The following is an 8,755-nucleotide window of genomic DNA, read 5'->3' on the forward strand; positions in this document are numbered from 1 at the left end:
TCCAGATGAAGGTTGAGGTAACAAGTGTGTATGACAACCCATGGGCTTCCCAACCAAATCTGCATAGAAATTGAGAGTAGTGAGGGTGGGAGGATGTGACAATTGAACAATTGTGTGTGCATGTTCTCCCACATTACTTTGCAGGGGTGGAGCTGTCTGATGAGGGGAAGGCGGATAGTCACTTGTGACAACGATGACGTCTGCTTGTGATTAAGCATCTCCATCACCGAAGTATGTTGAGCAGGGTTTGAACTTTAGCTTCATCTTGGGACAGAGTGATTTGGTGAGGCAATATTCAAATCTATCCATGAGATATTGGAATTTCATTTGACTTTTCAGAGCTTCAAACATGAATAGACATAAGCACTTCGAAAAATCCATAGGTGATTCATGCGGTGCCTTCCATTGTTTTAACAGTTTTTTATCAAGTGCCTCAGGATCAAAATGGTAAAAAAAAGATTCAATTAGATCACTGAACTACTTGAATGGGTGCACATAGTTATGAGGCAGTATGGTACACCATCGCAATGGGTGGTCGCGAAGTGTGTGTGTGAGTAGTGAAAGGACCTCTGTTTCATTAAAACCTTCCACATTCTCCATGAGTGCATGGAAGTCATCTAAATGCTTAGGCCAGGCCACTACACCTTCCCCATCATACGTGATTTCTGACAAGTCATCCCAGAACTCCATCTCGAAGTGAAAGATGTGTTCGTTGGACAAACATTTCATAGGGTGCATTATAATAAAATCCATGACAAATGTGTGGAGATTCAAAACAGATTGTGAGGGCTTAGCTTGTCATCTAACCCTCCTTCTAGCGCCAGAAATGTTGACGGTGCTAGACTTGCCAACATTCAGGGGATCTCCATGATATGAAGTCCCAACTAGACCTCACATTGTTTGGTGTAGGAGTACCATCCGGTATGATGGCACGGTTTCCATTATCTTAAATATATGCCTTATCTCTTGCTTGTCAACACGTGAGAGTGGTCTTCTTTGTCTTCGAACAATGAGGTTTGTGTGCTTGGTGAGTGCTTGGTGTTACATGTGTCAAAGTTCTTTCACTATAGAGGGTGAGGGTGGAAGTGAGTCTCAGGTTGAAAGGGAATAGTCCCAACTTTGCTAGAGACACACGATAACAGGACATGCACAACTTCCGGTGGAGTACTCCACACTGATGCAGCAGTCACAAACGTAAGGTGAACAAATAGAACATACAACACCTAGCGAAATACTCCACACTAGTTTGACGGACATTATAAAAATTTTACATGAATGAATCTGTTGAGTTTCCGGTAGGATAGCCCACACGACCGAGACAACATTAGCAACTGATACAGCACATTTCCAACAACATATGCACTAAAACACCCTAAATATTTCAACTGTCTTAATATAGGTTAAAGCAACATGCATTACAAGCATCCAAAGAATAGTCTTACAAATGAATACAATACATGTTCGAAAATGTGCTGGCCGATTAGCAGGCTTCTGAATTAAGCGAAAGTTTCAAGACACATAAGTACACCATTACATCATTAACCCTAACAGTAGGGCATTGGAGCCACTGCTCTCTCCTCAAAGAAAAGATTACAAATTCTCAAGGCTATGTGGGAGGAGCCAACGTGAAAAGTCTTTTGCATGTACAAATGAAGGGCATTTATATCCAAGGGTAAAACTTGCCCTTGTGACTGTTTGACTTCCCTCATGACTGATTGACTTACATGACTCTTGACATTTACATGTGGGTCTCTTAGACTTCCACGTTACGTTACATTGATTACAACTGTATGGTCCACTGTAGTGATGTGGCTGAGATGACTCGTGACATGAATCGACATGACAGAGCTGGTATGTTCATGCTGCTGGTGGTGTGCATGTCGAGCTACAATGTTTTTTATTTATGGATGTCCTCTTGGTGTATCATAGCTTCACCTTTGCACGGAAAGGTGTGCAGATTCTTTGATGGTATTTGTGTTCTCTTGATGTTGAATGTGCACGTCGCTCCACTTTTACTTTGGCATGCTTCATGTGTTCATCCGTTCGTGAACAAATCTCCTTGCATGAATTCCTATTTCATTTGTTCATGAAACAATCTCCTCGCATGCATTCCTAGTTCATTTGTTTGTGAACAAATCTCCTCACATGCTCTCCTTGTTCATCATGTTCATCATCGCATCATGTCTCATCCATGTACCTGCATTTGCAATCACTCATGACGAGACGACATCAAATATAGAAATCTCCTAGTCTACCATGATGCATTGTCATTTTCTTTCGAATGTAGGTGACTGGGAGAGAGGACATGGCTCTGAAACTACGCAAGGAATATTTCAAGCCAGGATGTAGGCTCTAGTCATTGCTAGTGAAAGTTGCACATAGGTCACTAGGAGGCTGAGATGGACAATTTAGATCAGTAGTGACTATTCGTGGGATCTAGCTTGGCTGAAAGGCAGATATGCGTAATTTTTTCAGGGAGGCAGTGCAGGTAGCAGAGGGGGACTGATAGCAAAACTTGCGTAATTTATTTAGCGAGCTGGCAGTGGCTGCAGGAGTGCTACTGGGAAAAAATACACAATTTTTCTAGGGATCTCGCATCGGGCTACAGGAGTTCTGCTGGCACAAATTGCGCAATTTTTCTGGGGAGATGCCAACGGGCTATGGGAGTGCTACTGGAAAAAACTGTGCAATGCTGGGAGGCTGGCCTGATGGACATCTTTTCACAATTTCTGGGCTAAGTGGGATGATGGGTAGCTAGGGAACTTCTCATGAAAACTGCGTATATTTCCGGGCAAGCAACTGGCCAGCTAACTACGTGATTTGTTGGAAAAACTATGTAATTGTTTTAGGCAGATAGTGACTGACATAATGTGTCTATCCGGCATGTCTGCGTAGTTTCTTTAGTTAATGGAGCGAGAATGCTTTCCAGGTTTTGTGAAATTCTTTGGGGTAGCTAGTCCTGGGGTTGTTGTTCAGTTCAACTCTCTCGTTAACCAGTTGGAGGCTCGGTTGATGTGCTTGCGGGTAGCGTAGATTGAAATGTCTTGCTGGGAAACTTTTGCGTTATTCTAGGTGACAGTCGGTTGAGTAAATTCTAGGGTTGTGTTATCACAAAATCAAGCACTGAAGGGCTGATGATCAGGTAGACTCTGTGTAACTGTTTCAGACCAATCTTTTGACTAAGGATTAGCCTCCCTAGCCTGAGAGGGCTCTCTCAAAAGGTTATTGATTTTGACTATTGATAAGATGGCTAACTCTTGTAAGGTGAATTTAACAAACATGCTGGCTGGACAGACATTACAAAGACTTCCATTGGGCTTATGGAGTTAATCATACTTCAATAAACTATAACACTACTCATACATAGAAGTCAGGGCATGTGATCTTTAAAAACTCAAAATACATCTCATAGAAAACCTCAGTTTACAAATACACACAGGAAATCAGAGCAGCATAAGTGAATTCTGAGTGATTGTGTATTTATACAACTCTAAAAACATTAAGGATAAAGAAAAACCACATATCTTGAGCATTGAAACACTGTATGAATCCTGAGAAGAAAAGCAGCAAATTATATTACTGAAACTGAGTTTTTACACAAGCCCTAACAATACTCTGTTTTCTCAAATATCCAACCCTCATTACATAGATGATTCAGCTATATATAGAAACATAATTCTAACTACTTGGAGCTTCCTCCTCCAGCATGAGGGGAGCTCGATGACTGCCACTAATGACACCTATCTACTTTGTAACAAACTATTAAATACAATAACTGATAATTGAAATTCTAAAGAGTTCTAATCTGATTATGACTCTAACTCTATCTCCTTCGTAGAATGATTCCTCCTTGCAGCTTTGACACCTGGTTTCCTTTTCGTTTGGCTGAGATGGCTGAGATGAGCAGTTAATGCTCCATGTTGGCTTTGGATACTGAAGGCTTTAACTGCTCAGCGATGTTAGGGAATATCCCTTTCTTTCCGGTTCTGGTCTCCCATCACTTCGAATATGCAGCAGGATGTCCCTTTAGTCCCTTTAACAACCCAAAAATATAGAACACCACCATGTTTCCAGATGAGTCGGATGCTCCATCGATAGCCAAGTGTGCAAGCCAAAATTCCATGTATGCAATTCATTCAATACCCTATGACCGGTAATAAAGTGGCTTTATAACCGAAAATTTTTAAACCTGAGTTAAACATTTCATCTTTTTGAAGGCACACCTGTCTTGATCAGAATGGCTGGGATGTCTTCATTTGATCTTTACATATCCTTTAGGTGTTCCCTTTTGGAAAAAATCCCGCACATATTACCAAACTATTTGTTTGCTTTAAAAACACCACCTACAGCAGTTTCGTAGCGCGCTACGAAACTGCTGAATTTGTTAAAACAGCTTGTATTTGCCCTGAGGTATTTACTGCTTAGACCTTTAATTGCTAAAACACCTTTACATATGGCAGGGATCTACATGTCCTCAAAACAAGAAAACTAAGCAAAATTTAACAAAATTTGGAACAACACCTTTCTTTGAACAGCAACTTCATTTAGCAGCTAACTGACCTAGCTGTGCCTTTAAGTCTGCAACTTTCTTCCTCATGGCTTTATTTTCAGCTCTAAGATGCATATTTATCTTTCTGATGAATTTGGCCTCTTTGAGAGCTGGAACTGTCCATGTGTAAACATCAGCTACTGAATCCACCTGGTTTACTAGGTTTTCACTTCCTTTCAATACAGCTTTACGATAATTTGCATACCTGACTGCAGACTCCCTAGTGGCATTCTTCACCTTAACAATTTCATTTTTAGCTGCTTCTAACTGATTTCTTATAGCTATAATATTACCTCCTTGGGAAATGATGACTGTTCTATTTGTGTCTTTTTGCTTGATTTTCTCTGCCTCCTCTGTTCTGGACAATTCCTCAGCTACCTCTGTTCTAGGCAATTTCTCAGCTTCCTCTGTTCTAGGCAGTTTCTCGGCTTCCCTTACTTGCTTTCTTGTAATAGGTCTTCTTGGTTTGAAGATGAATTCATCACCTGGTTCATCAAACCTCAGTCTTTTTGAAGCCCTAGACTTCTTGGTGCTTTCTGGTGATGACTGTGTCAAATCAATGTGCACTGGTTCAATGTGCACCGGTTCAATTTGCTCAAACTCAATGGCCTCCAACAAATCACTCAGGCTTGCCTTAGATACCGGACTTTCTTCAACAGCTAAGGCTTTCCCCTTTTCTTTACTTATTTGGCTCCTTGTCCTCACCCTTGACACTGTTTCAGATCCACTTGGTCCGGGTACAGTCTTCTTATGCTGAGCTTCTTCTTTTGCTGATGGCTGAGGTGGTTCTTTAATGATCAGTGGCTTCACTGATTTTCTCAACTGTGACTTGGCTTGCTTTTTATCCTTTGCCTCCTTTTGAAGCTCAGCTATCGTGAGTTCTTTGACTGATTGTTCTTTTTCTTTAACTGGTTGTGGAGTAAGACCTGTTTTACTTTAGAAACCAGCCATGAAAATGAACGAGTTCCAGTCTCTACCTATTTTCTGGAGACCATCCAAAACTAACAATTTAACCAAACCATGGTGAAACAAAGATGTTTCACAGTCTTCCTTTCTTAATTGCACTTTGTCACACATTTTGCTCAGACTGCGAAACAAGTAAAAGGGAATGTCTATGGATGCTTTACCAGTAAAATGTAACATCAACTTGAAGTGATAAGAGTAGACCTTATTGTATCTTCCCTCACAGGTCAAGTACTTCTGAATACAGGTGAGAAGAAGGGAATAATGCTCCTTGACATAGTTTCTAGGCACTGCTTTTGTTAGGTCTTCATTCACATATGCCTCTTTTAAAAACTCTTTGCATGGATTCATATTGAACTTAAAATTCTTAAACCATTCTTGCCCCCCTCTTGGGATCTCAGTTACAGCAGCTATTGCCTCCGGAGACACTTGAACTTCCAACATAGCTATTTTAGAATTTAAACCGGTGAAGTTTAAAGCAAAATCTTTTGTTACCTGAGCATGGCCACCTTGCAGCTTCTTACAGAAATTCCAACACCCGACATCTTTGAATGCTTTCTTCACGCCTTCATCTCTTAATGCGAGGTCTAAACCTTCAGGTTCTGTTCTCTGACATCTTCCAGATCTATGTTCTTTCCTCTCCATTTTGCTTTTGAAATCTTCGCACAGACAATGACCAACAACTTCAGTTAAAATGGTGATTCAATTCTCTTTAACTCGGCCTCGCTTGTAATCAGGCTCGCTTGAAAACTCAAATACATCATCACACAAGCTGGTCACTTATGCATCGTTTACGATCATCATAAAGATCCATGCACGGTAAAATCCATTTGAATGATATTTCTGTGCATGTCTACAAATCTATTGGTGGAATTGTGGTTAACGACTGACATGAGAGGACGGAATTGGTGACTCATCAACAGACTTGACACCTTGGGAAAAATTCACTGCAAAACGCACGAATCTACGATTTCGCAGCGCGGTTAGTTTTGAATTCTCATAATGCGCTGCGAAACAGCTTAATGATGACGCGCTGCGGAATGGCTGAACAATGATTACGCTGCGAAACTGACCAATGAGAGACTGAGCTGCGAAATTACGGAAATAACCGGTGACTAGGATATGACAAGACATGGCTTATGAAACTATGATGGTGGAGAACGACCAATAGGATTAGAGTATAATTCAAATTAAACACCTTTAAAACTCCAACCCTAAGTAAGAAACATAGAACAAAAACAATTTGACACCAACTTTTGACATTGAACTTAGGACAAAGGATTACATGCAAATCTTTATAGTTCTAAGTGATAACAGGTTGCACAGTGCAGACTACCTGGAAAGTAGCCTCAAGCTTTGCACAATTCTGGGCAGTAGTACATAATCACTGAGAGCTGAAACTGGGTGATGAAGCTCAGCGGATGTCTGGCTGTTGGAGGATGGTCTGTTTGACAAAGCTTCAAAAAAATGACCAAGTGTGTGAATGAGTGACTTGATACATGCATTACCTCATGAACACACACTCAACATGACTTGGTGACTAAACACGTCGAACTAACAAGAGAACATACACTCAGTGTGACTAACCAATGGTATGAGCGACAAGTGCGAAACTTGTGATAGATTGTTGAATGACAACGATGACGCTTGCCCGACAGTGCATACAACTTCGTGTGTGAGTGCGATGGATGTTTACATAGTAGACACAACTTGTACACACGAAGGTGGACCTTGTGCATGGCCTGAACATGACTGCAAGCATGATATTGTGACCAACATGTAAAATATATTCGTTGAACAGTCAATTGAGGAGGGAGAAAGACTCAACACGAGCGCACGAGATGAGCCTGAGTGCTTGCAAACATCAAGGAAAAACCCAAGGAAGGCTCTGAAATTGGGTGTGGGCCAAAATTTTGGAGGGTGTTGCAGCCACTACAACACTTGGTGACACACTAGTTGAACTCCAACTTCTCTATTTTGGTCTATTGACAGAATAGGGCCTTCGTCTTTCAGGGAATATTGAATCATTGTGCAGGTTACTTTGGCTTTCCCACTTACCCCATGGACAGACATGGTTCAACTTTTTCCAACTCAGTCAAACACAACAACAAGTTTCAGCTTGATCACATTGTTTCGAAATCGGAAAGGGTAGTTTGCTTCGCAAGTTAAAAAATTTTAGAGTATAAGTTTTCATCTTTGTTGTTGCTCTGCTACGAGAAGGCCTGGATAGTACCCCAACGGAGTCATGCAGGAACACATGCATTTCTCCACTACCAGTGAGCCTGGTCAGTACCTTGGTGGAGTTGCATGCTTCACCTCTCTGTGTAGGAATACTTTCTCTTCTTTTACCTTTGTATTTTTTAAGAGGACTGTGCATAGGCACTTATTTATTTTTGGGGTTGTTGGGATGGGGTCCCGTGGGTTAGTTTTGGGGTTAAAAACCCAAGTATCGATGTAAATTTTGGTAAAAGATGTAAAGTATTTGTAATTTGTGGATGCGAAGAGCGTAGATAGTTAGGAGTCAAAAGGGGTTTTAGCCTCTTGTCTATGTAAAGTTGAGTCAGTTTTGAGATCCACCCATTGTCCACGGACCATGGGATTGTATGTAAAAAGTTATAAATAGGTGTGTCTTAGAGAGTCTAAGGCATGTTGATGTCTGAGAGAGAGAAAAGAGCAAGTAAGCAGTGGGTTGATAGAAGGGAAAAGGCTCCATAGTTGAGTGCACGAAGGCCTAGAGTAGTGTCCGTAGCTGAGTGCACGGACCCCTGCAGCTAAGTGCACAGGGCTGTTTTGAGTCTGTAATACCATATTGAAGATCAATAAAGAAGAATATGGAAGAATCTCTATGTTTATCTGTTTACTTTTGTTATTTATGTTTGCGATATATGCTGTGATGGAATAATGTATTTATGAAATATTAAGCTATTGATGCATGACTCTATGGGATAAGTATTATTGACTATACGTAATGCATGTTAAGTACTTTCACGATGATTATAATATGTTTTGTTATGTTTATTAAATTCTTATGTAGATCCGCATGAGCTCAGATCTAGGGTTATTTTGTGATGTGTGTAAGTGGATTATTCATCTATTAAGGGTCCCAAAGACCTATCGTAGACCTTTGCGAAGGTCTAGAGGCTATTAAAGGAGGTTGCAGTACTGAGCTCTAGGGGCTTACAGATCTGTATGAAGGCAGATCTAGGGAAATCAAATACATCACACTAATATATGGATGCAGAA

Source organism: Pinus tabuliformis, chromosome X (genome assembly GCF_031772625.1).
Source record: "Pinus tabuliformis cultivar Carrire ecotype Pingquan chromosome X, CPIR1, whole genome shotgun sequence".
Lineage (NCBI taxonomy): Eukaryota > Viridiplantae > Streptophyta > Pinopsida > Pinales > Pinaceae > Pinus > Pinus tabuliformis.